Source organism: Triticum urartu, chromosome 2A (assembly GCF_056163025.1).
Source record: "Triticum urartu cultivar PI428250 chromosome 2A, HENAU_Tu73, whole genome shotgun sequence".
Classification (NCBI taxonomy): domain Eukaryota; kingdom Viridiplantae; phylum Streptophyta; class Magnoliopsida; order Poales; family Poaceae; genus Triticum; species Triticum urartu.
In genome coordinates this window covers 512,700,405-512,714,941 of record NC_141874.1, presented here as the reverse complement: position 1 = coordinate 512,714,941, position 14,537 = coordinate 512,700,405, and the positions used below count along the sequence as shown (strand labels likewise).

Below are 14,537 nucleotides of genomic sequence, written 5' to 3'. Positions count from 1 at the left end.
TAGGTAAGATCAGATAATTATTCATTATAATATATATATTTTTTAATGAACAACACATAAGCACAAAAAAAGGAATCCTCACTTCTCCATGTCTGGTTCACATGCTACCGATCCAGGGAACATAGCATGCTAATCCATAGTGGTTAGGTGATTGCTCTCAATGGGAACACACTTCGCACAAATTCAGCATCTAAACATGGTGATCTAGGTGTATCAAGGTAAAAGTAGACAATGATAAAGTTTACTAGTGCACTAGGGATTTGAGCACTCAAAACTAATAGTTCTCACTAATTTCAGCAAAGCACGCATGGTGTAGATCACTAGTTTACAAGGCATTCAACAATCAGTTCTCATGTTCACATCAAGCACAATATGTCAAATAAAATTCAGTGGGATATCATTTAAGAAATGGCTTAAGAAACTCAAATATCAAATGATTTCAGCATTATCAATGGATGATTTATTCAGATTGGGGTCATGTAACAGCTCACCGGGCTTTGATCATGTTGCACTCGCTTGATCACTCTCTAAGCTGCAGCTCTTCTCCTTTGCTTCCTCGTGCATGCTCCAGCTTCACTCTTCTTCATGTGTGCCCCTTGCTTCTCCTCATCGCCATGCTCTGACTCCACCGGGATCCCAAGGGATGTCACCTCGAACCTGGTCAGCATGTATTGATTCGTGCACAAGCAGAAACCTAAAATAGGACTCACACAAACAACGACTACAAGTGATAGGGTAGATGCCCTCTAAGTCGTCAATCGAATATCCAATTGTATAAGCATAGGAATATAGAACATGACGAGTATGATAGAAATCAGCAAGCGCAATACTAACATGAGGATGATATTTATCATTAAGCATAGGTCTAGCATAAGGAAAATAAGTGTCATCATCATAAATGAGAGAAATGCCAATAACAGAGTATGTATGATCATGTTCAAGAAAACATTTTTTCAAGTCTAGCTTAATTGATGGTATCATGCAATGCAAAATAGTGGCAAACAGATCATATGGACCCATGTCATCAAGAGGATTAGATAAACCTGCTACATCACGCTCTTGTATGACAATAGGCAAATGAATTTCTGGTTCTTCATCTTCAACTACAACAGCTTCTTCTCCTTCTTTGGGAGTGGTTGACATTGGATCTTCAACTTGTTCATTTGGGTATTCGAGCTCTGGATCATCTTGTGCCTTGGCTTCGATAATTTCTTCTTGGATCTGAAGTATCTCTTCCTCTGGACTCTCGCTATCTTGCTCAGCTGAATGTGAAGGTGTTGTAACCTCACACACCTCAAGGGATATCCCAGCAACACTCAACTCAAGGAGGGAAGAGATAGTACTGCCAGCGTTGATGTTCTTCTCAATCTTCCTTACTTCTTCCACTAGCTCTTTTCCACTCTTGATCTTCTTCATTTTCTCTAGTATAACCTTCCTAATAGGATCATCCTCGGCACTCCATGTGATCTCGAGACTAAGCAATGTGAGCTTGTCTATATCATCAAATTAATCTTGTGTGGGCACTTGCACATGATATTGCTCGACGGTTGCTGGAGTTGTTGGTTGACCAAATGGAGGACCATTTAACTCCATTGGCAACATCTCCTGGTGTTGAGGTATATGACTAGGAGCTGAATAAATCTATTGTGGAGCATAGTTGTGGCTCTCCTCATTGTACCTAAATCCCTGCATATGATTACTAGAAGCAAACGGTGAGATCTCAGGGTTGTTGCTCCTATATGACATATTCTGGTTCTCAGGCCACCCATATGAGTAATTGTTTTGGTATGAGCTAGGTTGTGGGGCGAAGCTCATGCCATAACAATCGGGAGAGTGAGAGTAACCACGCTGACATTCAGCGGGTGAATGGCCCTGAAATCCACAAATATGGCATGTAGGAGCAACATAAGGATGACCTCTAGAATAAGGATCATAAGAGCTAGGACTATCCTCAAAAACTACTTCTCGCTGCCGAGCTAAATCATCTAATCGATCGGAAATCTTACTTATCAGTTCTTGAATACTTTCTGTGCTATTTGTAGTGTTCCTCGCATCTCCGAGACAATCTGAATAATATGCCACAATCGAGAAGATAGTTCTAACCTGCAAAACAAACAAGAAAAAGAAGAGAAAATAACTAGAACAGTGGTTAGGGGTTAGATATATATATATCACATATAAATGTCACAAAAAGAAAACAAGAAACCTAGTCTATAGCCTAACACAGTCACTCGACGCTAGTCCCCGGCAACGGCGCCAAAATGATCAGGTGTAATATAGCAGGGTTTTTGTGCCCAAACTACGGATGTGTCGTGTTCTCCACAGGGACTAGGCGACGGTGACTATGCTCGGCTAAAGCTAGGCTAGACAATTTAAGTGACGAATACAGGGAAAATAAACCTAAAGTATCTAAGATCGTTTCGGAAAATCGACGACAAAGTAAATGACAATAAGCAAAGGGAGATTCAGATTATATTCTCTGTCTTTTGGTATATTCATAAAACTTGAGAAACTAAAATACTAACACAAGCTAACATCAATGACAACAGAAGTAAAAGTACATGAATGTAACATGACAAGGACACATATATAACTATCAAACATGAACAGAGGGAAGAAACAAGGTTGTAGGACAGAATATATGTATCATATCAAAGACACACACATATGTATATAAATCACACACATTTATCTCACAAGAACTTGAACTAATATGTGGACTACAAAACTGAATATATTTCTACAGAAAAGGGAACACACTGTGACAACACATACATGAACTGGAATTAAAATACAAAGGGTGAACACGCATAAGTTCTAACAGAACACTAATTACCAAGACAAAATGTTAGATAGCACTTTGTTTCGAAAGAAAAGAAATCCACTATTCAGAACATAGAATTCATGACATGATATTTAACAAGTACGAACTGAACAAACTAGTTGGTTGCAAACACTTATCAAAATCTGAACCTTAAAAGTCCTACACAACTCCTATTATAGAAAATTCAGAGTACAGTAGCAAGAGAAGGGAGAGATTCAAAGATTAATTCCCAGTCAATCTTCAGGCTTGCAGCTGTAGATGGTGTAGGTGATGGAGAAGATCAGCAGGGGCGAGTTGGAGAAGGAGAGGTACAGCAGCAGAGGGCAGAGCAGCAGCGAGGTAGGGAGAATAAAGAGCAGCAGGCTGGGGTTCAGAGAAGATTAGGAGCATCAACTAGAGGCAAAGGAAGAAGAGAGCAGCAACAGGAGAAGAAGGAAACAACAATATGATGAGGGGAGGAGTAGCAGCGTGAGAGATCAGCAAGGGGGCGCGGTAGAAGATTAGCAGCAACAAAGGGATTGAAGGAGGAGGAGAGAGGTGGAGGAGCAGCGAGGGGAAGAAGAAGGGCAGCAACGAGGCAGGGGAGGAAGAAGGCAGCGACAGAAGGCAAGGTCGCGCGGGGCACTAGACCCCTGGTCTGGTAGGGCGCGCGAGCGATGGTGGTGAAGGGGTGGCGCTAATGGATGGTGCAGCGGCGCGAGGTGGTGATGGATTGGATGGATGGTGGTATATGGAGGTGCTGGTGGACGGAGGGCGCGGTTGAGCGGTGGCGCCGATGTGGATGGATGATGTACTTGTGGAGGCGCAGGCTGATGGTGGAGCTGATGATGGATGGCGCGGAGGCGCACCACCACGCCGGCCTGGCCATGGCGGCGGCCGGAGGTGAAGAAGGAGGGGTGAGGGAGAGAGATGTGATGCCAGGCCCGATCCAAAAAATTGGTTGCACTAGGGATTTTGTTCCCCTTCTCTCAGCTACCACTTTTCTGATTTTGCCCTTCTCCTTCTATACTTTTAGCACAAGATGATCCCTTCTCTTCTTCAGCTAGCCCCCTGGGACGTGTTCCTCAATCCTTTCTAGGCAGAAACCTGTAGTTTATAGTGCCTTTGCGCACTTTGCTGTGAAATAAACAATTCACTAGTCAACATTCTCTTTTATGATTACCATTCGAAAATTTGAAAATTCGTAGCAAGAATGGAATGATATATCTCAATTAATGGTATATTTGAGCATCAAATTATGTATATGAAATGTGCTAATCATGAATGGAGAAGCGAAAGGTTATTGGAACCAAGGGTATGACACAAACTCCAAACCAAGTTTGTTGTTCAAGGCGAAATGACATGATGAGGAAGATCGACGTAAGCTTAGCTCATCGTCAAAAATTGTGCTCCGGGAAGAAGGATCAAGTAGCATAGTTAAAATTTAGCACAATAATGATATAGTCGATCAGGCTAGGAATGACTTGAAGGATTATTAAACTCATAAGCAATGAAGATTACTTAGAGCTATCGAACCAGAGTGCGGAATCGGTTCACTTACCAGTGTTCTTGAGCGACCAACAACTTAGAACCCATGAAAAATTGGAATCAGTGAGAAATAATAGCGGATGAAGACTCATAAGATGCAACACAGTTCTTAGATATTCTCGAGATACCAGAGGGTAATACTCGACGGTAGATCAAAGTAGAGATTGGACTGGTGTGTTGAATTGCAAAAGAAAAGTGCTTTAACTTGCTCGAGAAATGGGATCAAAGAGAAAATATGGTCGGAATCACGATTGCATAGGATCAATTCACAGATACCAGATGATATTATATCAACGAAATAGTTATTATTACAAGAAGCTTCTATGGTAGGATCAACATCGTGTCCATGGGCATGAACACAAAGTTTAAGTCGACTCCCACTTCTTCAATTTATAACCTTCCATTCACCTCTCACTTTTGAAGAAGTTGTAGTATTGAAATTTTATCTAGCAAAATACTAATACGTCCATTTTGCATCATGCTTTTATATCGATATTTATTGCATTATGGGTTGTTATTACACATTATGTCAGAATACTTATGCCTATTCTCTCTTATTTTACAAGGTTTACATAAAGAGGGAGAATGCCGGCAGCTGGGATTCTAGGCTGGAAAAGGAGCAAATATTAGAGACCTATTCTGCATAGCTCCAAAAGTCCTGAAACTTCATGGAAGTCATTTTCAGAATATATAAAAAATACTGAGCACAAGAAGTTCCGGATGGGGGGCCACACCCTGCCCACGAGGGTGGGGGGCGCGCCCCCCTACCTTGTGGGCCCCCTGGTGGCCCTCCGATGGCCATCTTCTACTATATGGAGCCTTTCGTTGAGGAAAAAAATCATAAGCCAGCTTTCGAGACGAATCTCCTCCGCCACGTGGCGGAACCTTGGCGGAACCAATCTAGGGCACTAGTGGAGCTGTTCTGCCGGGGAAACTTCCCTCCGGGAGGGGGAAATCATCGCCATCGTCATCACCAACGATCCTCTCATCGGGAGGGGGTCAATCTCCATCAACATCTTCACCGGCACCATATCCTCTCAAACCCTAGTTCATCTCTTGTATCCAATTCTTGTCTCCAAGTCTGGGATTGGTACCTGTGGGTTGCTAGTGGTGTTAATTACTCCTTGTAGTTGATGCTAGTTAGTTTATTTGGTGGAAGATCATATGTTCAGATCCTATATGCATATTAATACCCCTCTGATTATGAACATGAACATGCTTTGTGATTACTTACGTTTTCTCCTGAGGACATGGGAGAAGTCTTGCTATTAGTAGTCATGTGAATTTGGTATTCGTTCGATATTTTGATGAGATGTATGTCGTCTCTCCTCTAGTGGTGTTATGTGAACATCAACTACATGACACTTCACTATTATTTGGGCCTAGAGGAAGGCGTTGGGAAGTAATAAGTAGATGATGGGTTGCTAGAGTGACAGAAGCTTAAACCCTAGTTTATGTGTTGCTTTGTAAGGGGTTTATTTGGATCCATATGTTTCATGCTATGGTTAGGTTTACCTTAATACTTTTGTTGTAGTTGCGGATGCTTGCAATAGAGGTTAATCGTAAGTGGGATGCTTGTCCAAGTAAGGACAGTACCCAAGCACCGGTCCACGCACACACCAAATTATCAAAGTACCGAACGCGAATCATATGATCGTGATGAAACCTAGCTTGACGATAATTCCCATGTGTCCTCGAGAGCGCTTTTCTCTATATAAGAATTTGTCCAGGCTTGTACTTTGCCACCAAAAGGATTGAGCCACCTTGCTTCACTTTATTTACTTTTGTTACTTGTTGCTCGTTACCAATTATCTTATCACAAAACTATCTGTTACCTAGAATTTCAGTGCTTGCAGAGAATACCTTGCTGAAAACCGCTTATCATTCCCTTCTACTCCCCGCTGGGTTTGACACTCTTATTTATCAAAAGGACTACGATAGATCCCCTATACTTGTGGGTCATCAAGACTCTTTTCTGGTGCCACTGCCGGGGAGTGAAGCGCCTTTGGTAGGTGGAATTTGGTAAGGAAAAATTTATATAGTGTGCTGAAATTTACTGTCACTTGTTACTATGGAAAGTAATCCTATGAGGGGCTTGTTCGGGGTATCTTCACCCCGACCAGAAGAGCAAAGAGTTGCTCCTCAACCTATGGAACCTACTGAAAATGAAAATTTCTACTTTGAGATTCCTTCGGGTATGATAGAAAAACTGCTAGCTAATCCTTTTGCAGGAGATGGAACAATGCATCCTAATGAGCACCTAATATATGTGGATGAAGTTTGTGGATTATTTAAGCTTGCAGGTGTGCACGATGATATTATTAAGAAGAAGGTCTTCCCTTTAAGTTTGAAGGGAGATGCATTGACATGGTATAGGCTATGTGATGATATGGGATCATGGAACTACAAACGATTGAAATTGGAATTTCATCAGAAGTTTTATCCTATGCATCTTGTTCATCGTGATCGCAATTATATATATAATTTTTGGCCTCGCAAAGGATAAAGCATCGCTCAAGCTTGGGGAGGCTTAAATCAATGTTATATTCATGCCCCAATCATGAGCTTCCAAGAGAAATAATTATTCAAAATTTATATGCTCGGCTTTCTGATAACAATCGCACCATGCTCGATACTTCTTGTGCTGGCTCTTTTATGATGAAGACTATTGAATTCAAATGGGATTTATTGGAAAGAATTAAACGCAACTCTGAAGATTGGGACCTCGACGAAGGTAAGAAGTCAGGTATGACACCTAAGTTTGATTGTGTTAAATCTTTTATGGATACTGATGTTTTCCGTAAATTTAGTACTAAATATGGACTTGACTCTGAAATAGTAGCTTCTTTCTGTGAATCGTTTGCTACTCATGTTGATCTCCCTAGAGAGAAGTGGTTTAAATATCATCCTCCCATAGAAGTAAAAGTAGCTGCACCTATTAAAGTTGAAGAAAAGACTGTCACTTATAATGATCCTATTGTCCCTACTGCTTATGTTGAGAAACCACCTTTTCCTATTAGGATAAAAGATCATGCTAAAGCTTCAACTGTGGTTCGTAAAAGCAATATTAGAACCTATACACCTCCTGAGCAAATTAAAATTGAACCTAATATTGCTATTGTTAAAGATCTCTTTTTTGATAATATTGATGGGCATGTTATTCATTTCTGTGATGAGACTGCTAGAATTGCTAAACCTTGTGCTAAAGATAAACATAGACCCGTGGTAGGCATGCATGTTATTTCTGTTAAAATAGGAGATCACTGTTATCATGGCTTATGTGATATGGATGCCAGTGCTAGTGCTATACCTCATGACTTATACAAATAAATTATGCATGATATTGCACCTGCTGAGATAGAAGATATTGATGTCACAATTAAACTTGACAATAGAGATACTATTTCACCAATTGGAATTGTTAGAGATGTTGAAGTCTTGAGTGGGAAAACTAAATATCCTGCTGATTTTCTTGTTCTTGGTTCCCCACAAGATAGATTTTGTCCCATTATATTTCGTAGACCCTTCTCGAACACAGTTAATGTTAAGATAGATTGCGAAAAGGATGTTGTTACTATTGGTTTAGGTGATATGTCTCATGAGTTTAATTTCTCTAGATTTCGTAGACAACACCATGAAGAGGAATTGCCTAGTAAAGATGAAATTATTGGTCTTGCTTCTATTGTCGTGTCTCCTAGTGATCCTTTAGAACAATATTTGTTAGACCATGAAAATGACATGTTTATGAATGAAATAAGGGAAATAGATGAAGTATTATTTAAACAGGAACCCATCCTGAAACACAATTTGCCTGTCGAAATCCTAGGGGATGCTCCTCCACCCAAGGGTGATCCCGTGTTTGAGCTCAAACCGTTACCTGATACTCTTAAATATGCTTATCTTGATGAGAAAAAGATATATCCTATTATTATTAGTGCTAACCTTTCAGAGCATGAAGAAGAGAGATTATTGAAAACTCTAAAGAAGCACCGTGCTGCTATTGGATATACTCTCGATGATCTTAAGGGCATTAGTCCCACACTATGTCAACACAAAATAAATTTGGAGAAAGATACCAAAGCAGTTCGTGATCACCAACGACGGCTGAATCCTAAGATGAAAGAAGTGGTAAGAAAGGAAATACTAAAGCTCCTTGAGGTAGGTATAATTTATCCTGTTGCTGATAGTCAGTGGGTAAGTCCTGTCCATTGTGTCCCTAAAAAGGGAGGTATTGCTGTTGTTCCTAATGATAAAGATGAATTGATTCCGCAAAGAATTATTACAGGTTATAGGATGGTAATTGATTTCCGCAAATGAAATAAGGCTACTAAAAAGCATCATTACCCATTACCTTTTGTTGATCAAATGCTAGAAAGATTATCCAAACATACACTTTTTTGCTTTCTAGATGGTTATTCTGGTTTCTCTCAAATACCTGTATTAGCTGATGATCAATCTAAGACCACTTTTACTTGCCCGTTCGGTACTTTTGCTTATAGACGTATGCCTTTTGGTTTATGTAATGCACCTGGTACCTTCCAAAGATGCATGATGGCTATATTCTCTGACTTTTGTGAAAAGATTTGTGAGGTTTTCATGGATGATTTCTCCGTCTATGGATCCTCTTTTGATGATTTCTTAAGCAACCTTGATCGAGTTTTGCAGAGATGTGAAGAAACTAACCTTGTCTTCAATTGGGAGAAGTGCCACTTTATGGTTAATGAAGGTATTGTCTTGGGGCATAAAGTTTCTGAAAGAGGTACTGAAGTTGATAAAGCTAAGGTTGATGCTATTGAAAAGATGCCATGTCCCAAGGACATCAAAGGTATTAGAAGTTTCCTTGGTCACTGAGGGAGTCCTGGATTAGGGGGTCTCCGGACAGCCGGACTATATCCTTTGGCCGGACTGTTGGACTATGAAGATACAAGATTGAAGACTTCGTCTCGTGTCCGGATAGGACTCTACTTGGCGTGGAAGGCAAGCTAGGCAATACGGATATGTATATCTCCTCCTTTGTAACCGACCTTGTGTAACCCTAGCCCTTTCCGGTGTCTATATAAACCAGAGGGTTTTAGTCCATAGGACAAGATACAATCATACCATAGGCTAGCTTCTAGGGTTTAGCCTCTCCGATCTCGTGGTAGATCAACTCTTGTAATACTCATATCATCAAGAATAAATCAAGCAGGACGTAGGGTTTTACCTACATCAAGAGGGCCCGAACCTGGGTAAAACATCGTGTGCCCTGCCTCCTGTTACCATCCACCTTAGACGCATAGTTCGGGACCCCCTACCCGAGATCCGCCGGTTTTGACACCGACATTGGTGCTTTCATTGAGAGTTCCTCTATGTCTTCGCCGTTAGGCTTGATGGCTCCTACGATCATCGATAGCGATGCAGTCCAGGGTGAGACTTTTCTCCCGGGACAGATCTTTGTGTTCGGCGGCTTCGCACTGCGGGCCAACTCGCTTGGCCATCTCGAGCAGATTGAAAGTTACGCCCTTGGCCACCAGGTCAGGTTTGGAAGCCTAAACTACACGGCTGATATCCACAGAGACCTGATCTTCGACGGATTCAAGCCCCTGCCTTGTGCGCCACGCGGTCACGATGAGTACGATTTAGCTCTACCATCGGACCGTATTCAGGAGATCGCACCGGCAGCCGCTCCGACCCTCAATTCGGAGCCAGTTTCACCATCCGTGGACGGGTGGATAGACCCCGTCATGGAGGCCATACCCTCTGTGGCGATCGAGCCGAATATCGACCTTACCCTCCACGAGAGCTGTGTTGCCAAACTGCCGGATCCTTCTCCGGCCACGGACTCCGAACCGCCTGCGCCCGTTCCTGTCAAATCCGATTGGGCGCCGATCATGGAGTTTACCTCCGCGGATATTTTTCAGCACTCGCCCTTTGGTGACATACTGAACTCATTAAGGTCTCTCTCCTTGTCAGGAGAGGCCTGGTCGAACTACGTCCGGCAGGATTGGGATGTGGGTGACGAAGAAATTCGCCGCCCACCCACCACCCACTTAGTAGCCACTGTCGATGGCTTAACCGACATGCTCGACTTCGACTCCGAAGACATCGACGGTATGGACGACGATGCGGGAGGCGAAGAGGAACCACTGCCCACAGGACACTGGACGCCCATTTCATCACATGACGTATACATGGTGGACACACCCAAAGAAAATAATAACGAGGAACGGAAGGACGCAGCGAAGGGTGGTTCCCTCGAGCAGCAGTCAAAGCGGCGGCATAAACGCCGCTCCAAATCCCGCCTCGGCAGAAATAACGATCACATAGACCCAGCGTTAGAGCAGGGTGAACCATTGCCCGACCACGGCAACACGAAAAATCAAGCCGAACAACCCAGCCCCGTCGAAGATAACAGTCCGGACGACATCACACCGGACAGGCGCCAAGAGCAACACAGTGCCCACCAAAGGCTCGTTGCCATGGCGAGGAATCTGAAAAAGCAGAAGCAAAGGCTCAAGGCTGCACAAGACACACTCAAAATCAAATGGAGTGAATTACTCAACACAGCAGCGAAGTACGGTAGTAATCGCCACACCAAGAGCTATCCGAAGCGAAAGTTGCTACCTGAATTCGATGAGGAGGCCTTAGATCCTCCACAATTAAAAAATAAAATGGCCATCCGGTCGGATAGACGACCTCATAGCCAACATAAAGCGGCGATCGACGCCGCACATAAACAAGTACGCGATCCACTTAAGGGCTCGCATCAAAAGGACGACGCAACCAGATCCATCTATGGACCACGCAGGCGCGCCCCAACATACAATGCAACACAACAAACATCCGAATACCACGGTACACCCAAATACAGGGGTGTCACACACCCTCTATGTTTCACCGATGAGGTGCTGGATCATGAATTTCCAGAGGGATTCAAACCCGTAAACATAGAGGCGTACGACGGAACAACAGACCCTGGGGTCTGGATTGAGGATTACATCCTCCATATCCATATGGCTCGAGGAGATGATCTCCACGCCATCAAGTACTTACCCCTCAAGCTCAAAGGGCCAGCTCGGCACTGGCTTAAAAGCCTCCCCGAAAACTCCATCGGAAGCTGGGAAGAGCTCGAAGACGCCTTTCGGGCAAATTTTCATGGGACATATGTCCGACCACCGGATGCAGACGATCTAAGTCATATAACTCAACAGCTCGGTGAGTTAGCCCGAAAGCTTTGGAACAGGTTCCTCACTAAAAAGAACCAAATAGTCAACTGTCCGGACGCCGAAGCCTTAGCAGCTTTTAAACATAGCGTCCGAGACGAATGGCTTGCCAGACACCTCGGTCAAGAAAAGCCGAGAACAATGGCAGCATTAACAAGCCTCATGACCCGTTTTTGTGCGGGCGAGGACAGCTGGTTAGACAAATGCAGCACCAGCGACCCAAGTACATCCGAAGTCAGGGATGGAAACGGGAAATCACGACGCAGGAAGAACAAGCGCCGGAATAAGGAAGACAGCCCGAAGAGCACGGCGGTAAACGCTGGATTTAGAAGCTCTCAACCAGGCCAGTAGAAGCCGCCCTCCAAAGGCAACAGAGACAAACTTTCCAGCCTAAACAAAATTCTGGATCAAATATGTCGGATCCATAGCACCCCGGATAAACCTGCAAATCACACCCACAGAGAATGTTGGGTCTTCAAACAGTCCGGCAAGCTCAAGGCCGAACACAAGGGGCAGGATACACCAAGTGAAGACGAGGATGAGCCTCGCAATCAAAGCACAGGGGAACAGAAGAAATTCCCACCAGAAGTCAAAACAGGCAACGTGTTACACGTGATAAAAGGGAGAAACAAAGCGGCACCCTTAGAGGAACATGCCCCAGGGCCCATCACCGCGGAGCTCCGCCACTGGTCGTCCCAACCGATCACCTTCGACCATCGGGATTACTCGGCAAATATCCGGCGTGCAGGATGGGCTGCCTTGGTATTACATCCAATAATTGACGGATACCACTTCACCCGAGTCCTGATGGACGGCTGCAGCAGTTTAAATCTGATATATCAGGACACAGTCCGCAAAATGGGGATAGACCCAACAAAAATTTTCCGCGGCAATGCTACCTTTAAAGGAGTAACGCCAGGCCCAGAGGCTCATTGCAGGGGCTCCCTGCTACTAGAGGTTATATTCGGCTCCCCCAACAACTTCTGCAGCGAAAATCTAACCTTCCATGTCGCTCCGTTCCAAAGTGGCCATCAAGCACTACTCGGACACGAAGCTTTCGCTCGCTTTAACGCAATACCGCATTACGCTTCCCTCAAGCTCAAGATGCCCGGTCCACGTGGCATCATTACAGTAAATGGAAATATTGAGCGCTCCTTGCGCGCCGAAGACGGTGCGGCCGCCTTGGCCGCCGCACACTAAACGGCCTCACCAACTCAAGCATTTGATAGGTCGTTAAGACCACGGACACGGCTAGACGAGTCCGGTCAGCTATATGTAATTAATAGTTTAATACAGGTTTGATGGCTATACCCCTATTACAATACAAGGGGCTCAACGCGCGCGCAAAAGTGGCAATAAGGCTCACCTTCACTCATTTTCAACTGTATATTGTTTATTTAGTATAACTTAACTTTTGCACGGCTACTTTTCAATTAAGTTCCTCTCTTTTTCAGATGACCATCGTGCTACACCCATCCAGAATACGGCACAACGGAGACACAGGCGCAGACGTGCAGCAGGGACCTGTTCCAAGGATTCTTTGTAGATTAAGACCCTGCGTAAACATTTTTTACTGTCTCTTGTTGATTTACATCCCTCGGATTCTCAGTACAACCGAGAAGGATGCTGACGTCTTGGCATGTGGCCACGCCATAATAATGCACGTACCTGGACACCGGGGGCTTATTACAGAGGGTACTGTTTAGACCCGGTTTACACCATAAAGACAGAATACCTCAGGGACTGTTCGGCGTCGCGAGTTTGGCCTTATATGCATCAGCTCCGAATCATGTCTTTGGTCAAATGTTGGGTTTGCCCGGCTCCTGTGTTTTGCTGCCTTACGTTTCGCTCTATCGGCTAAGGCAGCACCAGGAGAACTACTGCGATTGTGCCCTGGTTCATCCGGACGAGCACCTTAGTAGAGAAAGCCGAAAACTGACTGTCATGATATAGCGTGAGACTGGTTAAACACTCGATGACCTATCGGAATCTTCGGGATTCCTCCGCATTAACGAAGGGCCGTTTCCCGGCCAGTCATGTACGCACCCCGAATCCGGGCGAGTGTGGAGCCACCAGGGGCTATATAGTAGCCCCACTGTCAAACTCCTATGGCTAACTGATAGTGTTAAAGCATTATAGTCCGGTTGCCTAGTTTGCTGCGCTATCACCTCCTTACTAGGACCAAGACGTTGGATTAAGTGTGAATACACGTCTTCTGCGAACACCCCCGCATTGTATGCATGGGGGCTGAAGCCAATGACTGCAATCTTTCAGGTTATATACATATATACATAAACGACCGCACAGGAGGCATCACAATACTTTCGGGCAAAAGTATAAACACAGCCTTGATAAATTTAATAAAACATTGTTTTTACAATGGGAATACATGTCACTCAAACATAATATTCTTCGAGCACTGGGCCTCTATCAAACGAGCACCCTCAAGAACTTCTTCCAAATAGTGCTCGGCAGCCACTCGGCCTATGGCCGAACCCTGCGCCGCGACAGTGGTAGCATCCATCTCCGCCCAGTATGCTTTGACACGGGCAAGGGCCATCCGCGAGCCTTCTATGCACGCCTACCTCTTCATCGCATTGATGCGCGGCACCGCACCAAGGAACTGTTGCACCAGGCTAAAATAACTATTCGGCTTTGGCCTTTCTGGCCATAGCTGATCCATGACAGACCTCATGGCGAGTCCGGACAACCTATTGAGTACGGCCCATTCGGCTAGCTGATCGGTCAATGGAAGCGGACGCTCTGGAACGTTAAACTGTGACCAGAACAGCTTATCCACTTCATGATCTGTTTGATCTCGGAAGTATTTGGCGGCATCAACAGCGCTCGCCGCCAAGTCCAGATATGCGTCTGCCGAACTCCACAGCCGATCCAAAGGGGCATACCGCGGATCTTCGAACTTCCTCCGCAGCAAAAAGGGCTTCCCAGCCACAATGTCACACGCTTCACGCAGCTCCTCCTTC

At 44.4% G+C, this 14,537-nt stretch overlaps 1 pseudogene; it reads right to left on the bottom strand.

Moving 5' to 3' along the window:
• Positions 1-492: 492 nt before the first annotated feature.
• LOC147985680 (uncharacterized) lies at positions 493-1,930 on the bottom strand (annotated as a pseudogene).
• Between the last annotated feature and the right edge of the window lie 12,607 nt (positions 1,931-14,537).